This window comes from Gopherus flavomarginatus, chromosome 25 (assembly GCF_025201925.1).
Source record: "Gopherus flavomarginatus isolate rGopFla2 chromosome 25, rGopFla2.mat.asm, whole genome shotgun sequence".
NCBI classification, from domain to species: Eukaryota; Metazoa; Chordata; order Testudines; family Testudinidae; genus Gopherus; species Gopherus flavomarginatus.
In genome coordinates, this window is record NC_066641.1 from 986,673 (window position 1) to 1,001,485 (window position 14,813).

Genomic DNA, 14,813 nt, shown 5'->3' on the forward strand with positions numbered 1-14,813 from the left:
CTTTACAGGTAAAGGAGGGATTAACCCTTTACAGGGTAAAGAGGGATTTTATGCTACCCTTAGCTGTATAAGCAGCAAAGAGTCCTGTGGCACCTTATAGACTAACAGAAGTTTTGGAGCATGAACTTTTGTGGGTGAATACCCACTTCGTCAGCCTCCGAGGTGCAGGGGGAGTGCTGGCTTAAAGCAAGGGCACTTAGGGATGCCACCTTTTTAACACTGACATCTAGTTGTAGGTGCCTCAATTTTGAGGGACCCAGCATCAGACACTTCCAGGATGACAGGGGGGTGGGCCAAGCACCTCCTGGCCAGACAGTGTTGAGAGCAACCCAGGGAGTCTCAAGTTGGTCTCCCAGGAACTGAGGCAACTTCTGGCCACTTCCCCAGGTCCTGTGCCAGGATTAGGTCCACATGCCCAGCTGAGTCACTGTAGCAGTTGAGGCCAGTCTCCAGGCCTGGCCCAGGCTCCTCCGATTCCTGAGGCCACCAGCCACGGACTGCCCCATTGTGGCTGTCTCCAGTAACACTCCTCCCAGGCATGCCCTAGACCCATCCCTTTGCCCGCACGGGGAGCAGGAAAGGTTGATGCAAGGTTGGGTCTGGCAGCCCTGTGCCATCTGGGAGGCACCAAGCCTCGTCCTGTGGCAGGGAGCTGCAGTGATCTGCTTCCCACAATGCCCCTTTCCCTGTGACGGTGAGCACATCAGGCACAGCTGTGAACTCCACTGCTCAGGGTCACAGAGCCTGGAGAGCACCTGCCCCCTGCTCTAAACCCCTGCCACCTCGTCCCGACTGCCCACTGAGGCGTGCACACCTAGCAGCTCCTCCTTGTTGGGTGCAACTGCCCAGCCGACCGTGCCAGCCCCAGGCACTAGATGCGCTCTGGCCTGGAGTAGGCAGGAGGTAATGGATCTCCAGGGCCTGTCGGGAGAAGGGGCTGTGCAGCCCAGCTCTGAAAGCCGTAGAAACAGCTTGCCTGGGGGTGCAGGAGAAGGGGTACAGCAGGGACTAGCAGCAGGGAGACCAACGACAGAGCTGGTGGTGCCCCCAGTTCCGCGTTTACACTGAGCTCCATGCCATACGGGCGGAGACCCCACCATGAACAGTGAGGAGAAGGAAAGGGGAGATGCAGCAGCGCACTCCAGCTGCCGCAAACCAGGGACCCATCTGAGACTCCGCCACGGTCTTGCCAGTGCCTCCAGATAAGCGCCAAGGAGCCTGATGCCCAGGAGGGGAACTTGGGTAAGATTGTGTGTGCGTTTCTCCTGATGATGTTTAAATGTAAAGACAGTGCCTGGCCCATCCTCACGCTAACAAGACACCAGCATCAACTTTTCCTTGTTCACTCAGATGAGAAGAGCTGGAGGCACAACAAACAGAGGTAGTGGAGGCATCTGCTTTTCCCCTGTATGGCCAGGTGGTGGGGGGCATGCGGAGCAGGAGGGTTAGGGACACGGCGGTGTCCCTTGAATCCTCACTTGATAATCGCTCTGTTCTGTTCATTCCCTCTGGGGCACCTGGCACTGGCCACTGTCGAAAGACAGGACAGTGGGCTAGATGGATCTTTGGTCTGACCCAGTGTGGCGGTTCTTACGTTATGTTCTCCTGAGAGATCTCAGTGACATTTCCACGGAGGTTTCTAGGGATGGCAGCCTTATTTCTTCCTCCACAGTAGGACATTTTCCCATGCCACTCTGCGGCAAGTTCAGCTGGCACCATTGCAGTGCACAGTCTAATGGCACATGTGCCCGGGACACTTCGGGCTCTGTGCCTTTGTTGCCCTCAGGAGTGAGATCAGCTAAAGCCACCAGCACCTGTGGAAAATAGCGCCAACATTCAGTGCCACTGCCCTGCACTCATACCCGTGCTACAGCCAATGACACTTTGTTTCATGCAACCAAAAATCCTCCTCCCCCCTTTCTATTAGTGGGCCGTCCGCACCGTGGCTGGGACTGGAGAGTGGTTCTGGGCAGATGCGCCCCAAAGCTGAAGTGTCAATAAGCATCTTATTAGGCACTAGAGGCAGGGAGTTCTGAAATGCGTCTGCCCCTTTCCGTTGTACCTGTAAATCCAGTGAGGCGTCTGTGTGTTTTCTCTGTGACTGCTGCCGTTGTGGCTTGAGCGAGCCCGCTCCAGGCCCACAGAATGCCTGACCCTGAGGAGGAGGAGGAAGAAGACTGGGGAGGACAACTGGAGGGCCATATTTCCATCAGCCTGGAGAAGGGAGGAGCAGAGAGGAGAGAGGCCCAGGAATCCCAGCAGGACAAGGGAAGGGAGATGCAGCAGGACATGATGTGGTAACAGAGCCATTGGCCATTGTTCTTGAAAATTCGTGGCGACTGGGGGAGGTCCCGGATGTTTGGGAAAAGACAAATATACTGCCCATCTTTTAAAAAGGGAAGAAAGAGAACCCAGGAAACTACAGACCGGTCAGCTTCACTTCAGTCCCCAGCAAAATCGTGGCGCGGGTCCTCAAGGAATCCATTTTGAAGCACTTGGAGGAGAGGAAGGTGATCAGGAACAGTCAACATGGATTCACCAAGGGCAAGTCATGCCTGACCAACCTGATTGCCTTCTCTGATGAGATAACTGGCTCCGTGAATATGGGAAAAGCAGTGGATGTGTCAAGTATCAGAGGGGTAGCCGTGTTAGTCTGGATCTGTAAAAGCAGCAAAGAGTCCTGTGGCACCTTATAGACTAACAGACATATTGGAGCATGAGCTTTCGTGGGTGAATACTCACTTTGTCGGATGCGTGTAGTGGAAATTTCCAGAGGCAGGTATATATATGCAAGCAAGAATCAGGCTGAAGATAACGAGGTTAGTTCAATCGGAGGATGAGGCCCTCTTCTAGCAGTTGAGGTGCGAACACCAAGGAAGGAGAAACTGCTTTTGTGGTTGGCAAGCCATTCACAGTCTTTGTTTAATCCTGAGCTGATGGTGTCAAATTTGCAGATGAACTGAAGCTCAGCAGTTTCTCTTTGGAGTCTGGTCCTGAAGTTTTTTTGCTGCAGGATGGCTACCTTTAAATCTGCTATTGTGTGTCCAGGGAGGTTGAAGTGTTCTTGTACAAGTTTTTGTATATTGCCATTCCTAATATCTGATTTGTTTCCATTTATCCTTTTACGCAGGGACTGTCCAGTTTGGCCAATGTACATAGCAGAGGGGCATTGCTGGCATATGATGGTATATATTACATTGGTGGACGTGCAGATGAATGAACCGGTGATGGTGTGGCTGATCTGGTTAGATCCTGTGATGGTGTTGCTGGTGTAGATATGTGGGCAAAGTTGGCATCAAGGTTTGTTGCATGGATTGGTTCCTGAGTTAGAGTTACTATGGTGCAGTGTGTAGTTACTGGTGAGAATATACTTCAGGTTGGCAGGTTGTCTGTGGGCGAGGACTGGCCTGCCACCTAAGGTCTGTGAAAGTGTGGGATCATTGTCCAGGGTGGATTGTAGATCCTTGATGATGCGTTGGAGGGATTTTAGCTGGGGACTATATATGATGGCCAGTGGAGTTCTGTTGGTTTCTTTCCTGGGCTTGTCTTGCAGTAGGAGGCTTCTGGGTACATGTCTGGCTCTGTTGATCTGTATCCTTATTTCCTTGTGTAGGTATTGTAGTTTTGAGAATGCTTGGTGAAGATTTTGTAGGTGTTGGTCTCTGTTTGAGGGGTTGGAGCAGATGCGGTTGTACCTCAGTGCTTGGCTGTAGACCATGGATCGTGTGGTGTGTCCGGGATGGAAGCTGGAGGCATGAAGGTAGGCATAGCAGTTGGTGGGTTTTCAGTATAGGGTGGTGTTAATGTGACCATCACTGATTTGCACCATGGTGTCTAGGAAGCGGACCTGCCGGCTAGATTGGTCCAGGTTGAGGTTCATGGTGGGGTGGAAGCTGTTGAAATCGTGGTGGAATTTTTCCAGAGTCTCCTTCTCATGGGTCCAGATGATGAAGATGTCATCAATGTAGCGTAGGTAGAGGAGGGACGTGAGTGGACGAGAGCTGAGGAAGCGTTGTTCCAGGTCAGCCATAAAAATGTTGGCATATTGTGGGGCCATGTGGGTGCCCATAGTGGTGCTACTGATCTGGAATTAGTTGTGTGTGAGGATAAAGGCACAGAGCTCAGCAACCAGTTGTGCTGTGGCATCATCAGGGATACTGTTCCTGCCAGCTTGTATTCCATCTGTGTGTGGGATGTTTGTGTAGAGAGCCTCTACATCCATGGTGGCTAGAATGGTGTTTTCTGGAAGGTGGATGTGATATATCTTGATTTTAGCAAAGCTTTTGATATGGTCTCTCACAGTATCCTTGCAAGCAAGTTAAAAAAGTATGGATTGGATGAATGCACTTAGGAAGGAAGAATCCCATGCACCGCTACAGGCTGGGGACCGACTGGCTAAGCAGCAGTTCTGCAGAAAAGGACTTGGAGATTACCGTGGATGAGAAGCTGGATATGAGTCAGCAGTGTGCCCTTTTTGCCAAGAAGGCCACCAGCATATTGGGATGCATTAGTAGGAGCATTGCCAGCAGATCGAGGGAAGTGATTATTCCCCTCTATTTGAGAGGCCACACGTGGATTACTGTGTCCAGTTTTGGTCCCCCCACTACAACAGGGATGTGGACAAATTGATTCATAGATTCATAGATTCTAGCGTCAGAAGGGACCAATGTGATCATCTAGTCCGACCCCCTGCACAAAGCAGGCCACAGAACCCTACCCATCCACTTCTATAACAAACCCCTAACCTATGCCTGAGTTATTGAAGTCTTCAAATTGTGGTCTGAAGACCTCAAGCTGCAGAGAATCCACCAGCAAGAGACCCATGCCCCACGCTGCAGGGGAAGGTGAAAAACCTCCAGGGCCTCTGCCAATCTGCCCTGGAGGAAAATTCCTTCCCGACCCCAATTATGGCAATTAGCTAAACCCTGAGCATGTGGGAAAGACTCACCAGCCAGCACTCAGGAAAGAATTCTCTGCAGTAACTCAGATCCCATCCCATCCAACATCCCATCACCAACCACTGGGCATACTTATCTGGCGATAATCAAAGATCAGTTGCCAAAATTAGGCTCTCCCATCATACCATCCCTTCCATAAACTTATCAAGCTTAATCTTAAAGCCAGATATGTCTTTTGCCCCCACTACTCCCCTTGGAAGGCTGTTCCAGAACTTCACTCCTCTAATGGTTAGAAACCTTCGTCTAATTTCAAGTCTAAACTTCCTAGTGTCCAGTTTATACCCATTCGTTCTTGTGTCTACATTGGTACTAAGCTTAAATAATTCCTCTCCCTCCCTAATATTAATCCCTCTGATATATTTATAAAGAGCAAGCATATCCCCCCTCAGCCTTCTTTTGGCTAGACTAAACAAGCCAAGCTCTTTGAGTCTCCTTTCATATGACAGGTTTTCCATTCCTCCGATCATCCTAGTAGCCCATCTCTGAACCTGTTCCAGTTTGAATTCATCCTTCTTAAACATGGGAGACCAGAACTGCACACAGTATTCCAGGTGAGGTCTCACCAGCGCCTTATATAACGGTACTAACACCTCCTTATCTTTGCTGGAAATACCTCGCCTAATGCATCCTAAAACCGCTTTAGCTTTTTTAACGGCCATATCACATTGGCGGCTCATAGTCATCCTGTCATCTACCAATACCCCAAGGTCCTTCTCCTCCTCTGTTGCTTCCAACTGATGTGTCCCCAATGTATATCTAAAATTCTTATTATTAATCCCTAAGTGCATGACCTTGCATTTTTCACTATTAAATTTCATCCTATTACTATTACTCCAGTTTACAAGGTCGTCCAGATCTTCCTGTATGATATCCCGGTCCTTCTCCGTGTTAGCAATACCTCCCAGCTTTGTGTCATCCGCGAACATTATTAGCACATTCCCGCTTTTTGTGCCAAGGTCAGTAATAAAAAGGTTAAATAAGATTGGTCCCAGAACCGATCCTTGAGGAACTCCACCAGTAACCTCTGCCAGCCTGACAGTTCACCCTTCAATACGACCCGTTGTAGTCTCCCCTTTAACCAGTTCCTTATCCACCTTTCAATTCTCATATTGATCACCATCTTTTCCTATTTAACTAATAATTCCGCATGTGGAACCGTGTCAAATGCCTTCCTGAAATCTAGGTAAATTAGGTCTACTGCATTTCCTTTGTCTAACTAGTCTGTCACCTTCTCAAAGAAGGAGATCAGGTTGGTTTGGCACGATCTACTTTTAGTAAAACCATGTTGTACTTTGTCCCAATTACCATTGACCTCAATGTCCTTAACTACTTTCTCCTTCAAAATTTTTTCCAAGACCTTACATACTACAGATGTCAAACTAACAGGCCTATAGTTACTCGGATCACTCTTTCTCCCTTTCTTAAAGATAGGAACTTGTAATAACCTTAGTCCCAGATTTGGACCTTAGCGTCCAAAATATGGGGGTTAGCATGAAAACCTCCAAGCTTAGTTACCAGCTTGGACCTGGTACCTGCTGCCACCACCCAAAAAATTAGAGTGTTTTGGGGCACTTTGGTCCCTCTGAAAAACCTTCCCTGGGGACCCCAAGACCCAAATCCCTTGAGTCTCACAACAAAGGGAAATAATCCTTTTTCCCTTCCCCCCTCCAGATGCTTCTGGAGAGATACACAGACATAAGCTCTGTGAAACTACACAGAGTGACTCCCCCTCTCTGTTTCCAGTCCTGGAAGCAAAAAGTACTTTCCTATTCCCCCAGAGGGAATGCAAAGTCAGGCTAGCAATCCAACACACAGATCTCCCCTTGACTTCTTCCTCCCACCAATTCCCTGGTGAGTACAGACTCAATTTTCCTGAAGTAAAGAAAACTCCAACAGGTCTTAAAAGAAAGCTTTATATAAAAAGAAAGAAAAATAAGTACAAATGTTCTCTCTGTATTAAGATGATACAACACAGGGTTAATTGCTTAAAAGAATATTGAATAAACAGCCTTATTCCAAAAGAATACAAATCAAAGCACTTCAGCACTTATATTCATGCAAATACCAAAGAAAAGAAACCATAGAACTTACTAGCTGATCTCTTTGTCCTTACACTTAGAAACAGAAGACTAGAAAGTAGAACTACTTCTTCAAAGCTCAGAGAAAGCAGGCAGACGGAAAACAAAGACTTCAGACACACAATTCCCTCCACCCAAAGTTGAAAAAAATCCGGTTTCCTGATTGGTCCTCTGGTCAGGTGCTTCAGGTGAAAGAGACATTAACCCTTAGCTATCTGTTTATGACAGAACTACGTTAGCAATTCTCCAGTCGTACGGTACAACCCCTGAGTTTACTGATTCATTAAAAATTCTCGCTAACGGGCTTGCAATTTCATGCGCCAGTTCCTTTAATATTCTCGGATGAAGATTGTCCGGGCCCTCTGATTTTGTCCCATTAAGCTGTTCAAGTATGGCTTCTACCTCAGATGTGGTAAGGTAGATATCTACCTCCATATCCTCATTCCCGTTTGTCATCCTTCCATTACCCCTAAGCTCCCCATTAGCCTTATTAAAGACTGAGGCAAAGTACTTATTTAGATATTGGGCCATGCCTAGGTTATCCTTAACCTCCTTTCCATCCTCAGTGTGTAGCGGTCCCACTTCTTCTTTCTTTGTTTTCTTCTTATTTATATGGCTATAGAACCTTTTACTATTGGTTTTAATTCCCTTCGCAAGGTTCAACTCTACTTGGCTTTTAGCCTTTCTCACTTTATCCCTACATGTTCTGACCTCACTAAGATAGCTTTCCTTGCTAATCCCACCCTTCTTCCACTCCTTGTAGGCTTTCTGCTTTTTCTTAATCACCTCTCTGAGATACTTGCTCATCCAGCTTGGTCTACAACTCCTCCTGGAGATAGTCCAGCAGAGAGCAACAAAAATTATTAGGAGGTTGGGGCACATGACTTAGGAGGAGAGGCTGAGGGAACTGGGGTAATTTAGTCTGCAGAAGAGAAGAGTCGGGGGGGATTTGATAGTAGCCTTCAACTACCTGAAGGGGGGTTCCAAAGAGGATGGAGCTCAGCTGTTCTCAAGTAACGGCAGATGACAGAACAAGGAGCAATTGTCTCAAGTTGCAGTGGGGGTGGTCTAGGTTGGATATTAGGAAACACTATTTTACTAGGAGGGTGGTGAAGCACTGGAATGGGTTACCTAGGGAGGTGGTGGAATCTCTATCCTGAGAGGATTTTAAGGCCTGTCTTGACAAATCCCCGGCTGGGATGATCTAGTAGGTGTTGGTCCTGCTTTGAGCAGGGGATTGGACTAGATGACCTCCTGAGATCTTCCATCTCTAATATTCTATGACACAATGGGGCTTCTCAGGGAGCAAGCCAAGTGGTGCAGACCCTGGTTGACCTACAGGTCCTTGCCGTCCTTGGAGAACTTCATGGTAGCAGCTCCCTACATCCCCCACCATATTATGTGGTGTCACAGGCTGCAGCAGTACCCTACCACACCCCGCTGAGGGACAGCAAAGAAAACCACAGCCTCATATACCTGACATGTGAGAAACGTGTGTGTGTGTGTGTGTGTGTGTAGCCACAGTGGACTACATTCACGTGCTGAACCACACAGAACTGTTTGTTGCCTTTCCAATTTTAAAGTCACGTTCTGTTCATTTATGTTAAAACTTTGTATTGCATCACCCGTTGCTCTTCCGCCCGGAGTTTGCCACTCAGTACATGTATATTTGTGGAGAATAAACTGCTCTGTATGACTTCACAGCACACATTCCAGAATGCAGGGTGGTACTGAGTGCACTCAGCCCTTGGACAGCAAGCACCGCATAATTAATAGCTTCAAGAAAACTCAGTCTATTTACCAATGTAGAGCAAGTTCTACACAGTTCCCAGCAGCACCTAAAGCTTCCAGCCCAGAGCACATGCCAGCACAGAACGCAACTGTGACCGACCATTGAAGTGCTCTTGTAAAGCCTCCTTCAGCCACGCAGCCAGTCCAGTCCTACTGTGTTGGAAGAAATATGGCTGCCAGTGTCATCCCTAGATTTCATCAAGAGTTCTCAGGAGAACATAACATACCAGTCCAGGACTAGCCGGTGCTCGTTTCTCAAGCCCAGAAGTGATACTCTGCTGCCAGCAGTTGCTCTGTGAACGCCACCCATAATCTGGAATTGTTTTTCACTGCTTCCCTCAGCAAACTGTCCTCCAAGAAACTGTCATGTTCCCCATTGTTGCAGTAAGTCCCACAGGTCTGCAAATACAGGGTGAGTCATTTCTACCCTACACCATAGTGCAAAAAAATTCCTCAAAGACATTGCACTGAATAGTGGTGCATGGCACACGGGGATACCTACCTGTGGTGCACCACACTTTGCATTGACACAAGCCCTTCTGCTCAGTACATGCAGTGTCGACGCAAGCAGCCAGGTAGGCATGTGCACGAGCAATATACTAACTACGGCAGCTGGACGCCGACGTCACTTGTGTTGACCAAAGTTTGTAGCATAGACACGGCCTAACATGGTGCCTTCATAGCCAAAGCTCATGTGCCCAGGTAACTGAGGGCTCTGTCCTGTGCTCTTTGGTTTCATTGGTCCAGGATGGGTACCGGCATAGAGCCTGTACATGAAAACAGGATGGCGAAGCAGCTCATTTAATATCAGAGACATGCACAGTTGACACACATCATCAGCACTGCCAGCCTCAGACACTCAGCCATCATGAATCAGGCCTGCAAATGTCATGAGATTGGTTTGAAGATCATAAGTGTTTAAAAAATAATACATTTGTGTCCTTTATGTATTTCTTCTGGTCTCTATGAGTCTTTAACAGGGCACATGGGCCCAGGGCCGCCCAGAGGATTCAGGGGGCCTGGGGTCTTCGGGAGCTGGGGTCCTTCCGCTCCGGGTCTTCAGGGCACTTCAGCGGCGGGTCCCGAAGCGAGTGAAGGACCCGCCACCGAACTGCTGCCGAAGACCCGGAGCGGAAGGAGCCCTCGCCACTGAATTACCACCAGAAGAAGCTCCGGGTCTTCGGCAGTGGGTCCTTCACTCGATCCGGGTGTGTTTGGCAGCACTGAAGGACCTGCTGCCGAAAACTCTCATGGGGGCCCCTGAAAACTCTCGTGGGGGCCCCTGCGGGGCTTGGGGCCTGGGGCAAATTGCCCCACTTGTCCCCCCTCTCCCCTGGGCGGCGCTGCATGGGCCATGTTTTCAAGCTTTTCTCCACAATCATGAGGGCTAAAAAGTCCTCTTTTTAAAAAACGGAGATTTCCCCCATAATCCCAGGAGTTGGGGCTTTAACACCAAACACCATGATACTCAAGATAAAAGTCACACGAGCTGGCAACCTCTGGATTTTGAGAGGAGGTAGTTACTGGTGAGGGGTAGTCATAGGCACTGACTGGGAAAAATTAGTGGGTGCTCTGCACTCACCGGCAGCCAAGCTCCCCGCCCCCCCCCCGCTGCTTCACCTCCTCCTCCACCTCCATCCCTAAGTGTGCTGCAACACTGCTCCTCCCTCCCTCCCTCCCAGCGCTTGCTGCCGCCAAACAGCTGTAACAAGCTACAGGAGGGATGGGGAAGGAGCAGGAACTTGGCACACTCAGCAGAAGATGCGGGGCTGGGGCAGGGATTTGGGGAAGGAGTCGAATGGGGCGGGAGTGGAGACTTTGGGAAAGGGGTTGGTGGAGTGGGGGGGAGTTGGGGCGGGGCCGAGGGTAGAGGGAAGTTGAACACCCACTAGTGCTATTAGAAGTCAGCGCCTATGGGTAGAGTTAAGGGGGTTTGGGCAGCTTGTTAAGAAGTTCAGTGCTCTAAGAGAGGAAGGATGATCCAGTGGTCACTAGCTGGACTCATATTTAGTTTGTGATCCACTATCACCCCCAGATCTCTTTCCCCAGTACTCCTTCCTAGGCAGTCATTTCCCATTTTGCATGTGTGTAACATTGTTCCTTCCGAAGTGGAGTACTTTGTATTTGTCCAAATTGGATTTCATCCTATTTACTTCAGACCATTTCTCCAGTTTGTCCAGATCATTTTGAATTTTAATCCTACCCTCCAAAGCACTTGCAACCCCAGCCAGCTTGATATTGTCCGCAAACTTTGTACTGTGCATGCTATTATCTAAATCATTGATGAAGATGTTGAGCAGAACCAGATCCAGAACCGATCCCTGCAGGACCCCACTCATTATGCCCTTCCAGCATGACTGTGAACCACTGATAACGATTCTCCGGTAACAGTTTTACAACTAGTTTTGCAGCCACCTTATAGTGGCTCCATCTAAGTTTTATTTCCCTAGTTTGTTTATGAGAAGGTCACGTGAGACTGTATCAAAAGCGTTACTAAAGTCAAGATATACCACATCTATCACTTCCCCCTTATCCACAAGGCTTGTTACCCTGTCAAAGAAACCTGTCAGGTTGGTTTGACACAATTTGCTCTTGAGAAATCCATGCTCTTATTTATCACCTTATTTTCTTCTAGGTGTTTGCAAACTGATTGCTTAGTTATTTGCTCCATTATGTTTCTGGGTACAGAAGTTCAGCCGACTGGTCTGTAATTCCCTGGATTGTCCTTATTTCCCTTTTTATAGCTTGTCACTAGATTTGCCCTTTTCCAGTCCTCTGGAATCTCCCCTATCTTCCATGATTTTGCGAAGATAACTGCTAATGGCTCAGATATCTCCTCAGTCAGCTCCTTGAGTATTCTGGGATGCATTTCATCAGGCCCTGGTGGCTTGAAGATATTTAACTCATCTAAGTAATTTTTAACTTGCTCTTTCCCTATTTTAGCCTCTGATCCTACCTCCTTTTCACTGGCATTCACTGTGTTAGATGTCCAATCACTGCTAATCTTTTTGTTGAAAACCAGAACCATTTCCACATATTCTGTTATTTTTCCCCCTCATTGAGTAAGGGACCTACCCTGTCCTGCATCCTCCTCTTGCTTCTAATGTAATCTAAAGGGTGGTGGGTTTGAGCACTGGCCTTCTAAACCCAGGGTTGTGAGTTCAGTCCCTGAGGGGGCCATTTAGGGATCTCAGCAAAAATCTGTCATGGGGTTGGTCTAGATTGACCCCCTGAGGTCCCTTCCAACCCAGATATTCTGTTTGTAGAATGTTTTCTTGTTACCCTTTATGTCTCTGGCTAGTTTAATCTCATTTTGTGCCTTAGCTTTCTAGTTTTGTCCCTACATACTTATGCTGGTTTTTTATATTCATCCTTTGGAATTTGATCTAGTTTCCACTCTTTGTAACTCTCGTTTGTTTGTTTGTTTTTGAGTTTCAGATTATTGAAGATCTCCTGGTGAAGCCAGGGTGGCTTCTGGCCAGACTTCCTGTCTTTCCTATGCAGTGGGATAGTTTGCTCTTGTACCTTTCATAAAAGTCTCTTTGAAAAACTGCCAAACCTCTTAAACTGTATTCTCCCATAGACTTGCTTCCCATAGGATCCTACCTACCAACTCCCTGAGTTTGCTAACCTCTGCCTTCTTGAAATCCATTTTCTTTATTGTGCTGTTTTTCCTCCTACCATTCCTTAGAATCATGAACTTTATCCTTTCATGATCACTTTCACCCAAGCTGCCTTCCACTTTCAAATTCTCAATCAGTTCCTCCCTATTTATCAAAAATCAAATCTAGACCAGTCTCTCCCCTAGTAGCTGTCTCCATCTTCTGAAATAAAAAATTGTCTCTAATACATTCCAGTAACTTGTTGTACAATCTGTGCCCTGCTGTGTTATTTTCCCAACAGATGACTGGGTAGTTGAAATCCCTCATCACCACCAAGTCCTGTGCTTTGGGTGATTTTGTTAGTTGTTTAAAAAAAGCCTCATTCACCTCTTCTCGCTGGTTAGGTGGTCTGTTGTAGACCCCCTGGCATGCCATCACCCTTGTTTTTAATCCGCTTTTATCCTTACCCAGAGACTTTCAACAAGTGTCTCCTATTTCCAAGTGTACGAATCTGTGATAACTAAGGCAACACCTCCTCCCTTTTTCCCTGAATGTCCTTCCTGAGCAAGTTGTATCGTTCTATACTAATATTCAAGTCATGCGTATTATCCCACCAGGTCTGTGATGCCAACTATGTCATAGTTGTGTTTATTAACTAGCATTTCTAATATACTGTGACGGGGCTCGCTCACTACATTGGCTGCCCTGTCTCACACCATCTCTGGGTACAGAGGGGGGCAGTTGCCAAGGGGAGGGCCCAGATCTGGCACATACAGAGCATCACAAGAAGGGGCCTACGGGGACGGCTTGCCAAGCACTTGGAGCTGGGGGAGACACAGCAGCCACACACACAGTTTACAGGGAACAACACGCAGAGGCAGAAACATAGATCAGTCCCCACAATGTTTCTGCTAGCCTCTGCCCCCTCTCTTCCTGGTCTACCACTCCTGGGTGGTGCTAGTAACAGCACCTTTACTTAAGGTTGCCTGATACTTCTCATTCTAAGACCCTGGTTTGGGTTGCTTATAACTTTGCCAAAGTTCAACAATTCTGGCTGAAATCTTCCAGGCTGGGGCTCGGGCTCAGGCTCCCACCACTGGTAGCTATGCCCCTGGTGGAGGGTGGGTTTTTTTGGGGAGAGCTCTCTCCCAGCACTACACAGCCACGAGGTAGCGCTTTAATGTTGCTAATGAAGACATACCCTAAGTTACTATCTTTGAGAAGATAACTGATTTTTTAGATGAAGGAAATGCAGTAGATCTAATCTACCTGGATATCAGTAAGGTATTTGATACAAATTTTACATGAGAACTTATTAGTTAAATTGGAGATGATGTGGATTAATATGAGAACTGAAAGGTGGACAAGGAGCTGGTTGAAGATGGGTTTGAGTCCAGTTCTGGGCACCGCATTTCAAGAAAGATGTGGAGAAATTGGAGAAGGTCCAGAGAAGAGCAACAAGAATGATTAAAGGTCTTGAGAACATGACCTATGAAGGAAGGCTGAAGGAATTGGGTTTGTTTAGTTTGGAAAAGAGAAGACTGAGAGGGGACATGATAGCAGTTTTCAGGTATCTAAAAGAGTGTCATCAGGAGGAGGGAGAAAACTTGTTCACCTTAGCCTCCAATGATAGAACAAGAAGCAATGGGCTTAAACTGCAGCAAGGGAGATTTAGGTTGGACATTAGCAAAAAGTTCCTAACTGTCAGGGTAGTTAAACACTGGAATAGATTGCCTAGGGAAGTTGTGGAATCTCCATCTCTGGAGATATTTAAGAGTAGGTTAGATAAATGTCTCTTAGGGGTGGTCTAGACAGTATTTGGTCCTGCCATGAGGGCAGGGGACTGGACTCAATGACCTCTCGAGGTCCCTTCCAGTCCTAGAGTCTATGAGTCTATGAGACTACAACGGGTCATACTAAAAGGTGAACTGTCAGGCTGAAGGGAGGTTACTAGTGGAGTTCCTCGGGGTCAGTCTTGGGACCAACCTTATTTAACATTTTTATTACTGAGCTTGGCACAAAAAGTGGGAGTGTGCTAATAAAATTTGCAGACGACACAATGTTGGGAGGTATTGCCAATAGGGAGGAGGACTGGAATATCATAGAAGAAAATCTGGATGACTTTGTAAACTGGAGTAATAGAAATGGAAGGATATTTAACAGTGCAAAGTCATGCATTTAGGGACTAACAATATGAATTTTTGCTATAAACTGGGGACTCATTAGTTGGAAATGACAAAGGAGGAGAAAGACCTGGGTGTATTGGTTGATCCCAGGATGACTATGAGTCATCAGTGTGATGCCGCTGTGAAAAGGCAAATGCAGTTCTGGGGTACATCAGGCGAGGTATTTCCAGTAGAGACAGGGAAGTGTTAGTACCATTA

The 14,813-nt window shown here is 47.4% G+C and overlaps 1 protein-coding gene across 3 annotated transcripts in view; it reads left to right on the forward strand.

The window, feature by feature from the left end:
• The window catches only part of ARHGAP27 (Rho GTPase activating protein 27), an 81,744-nt gene that overhangs the window by 11,082 nt on the left and 55,849 nt on the right, over window positions 1-14,813 (forward strand). The window lies entirely within an intron of this gene.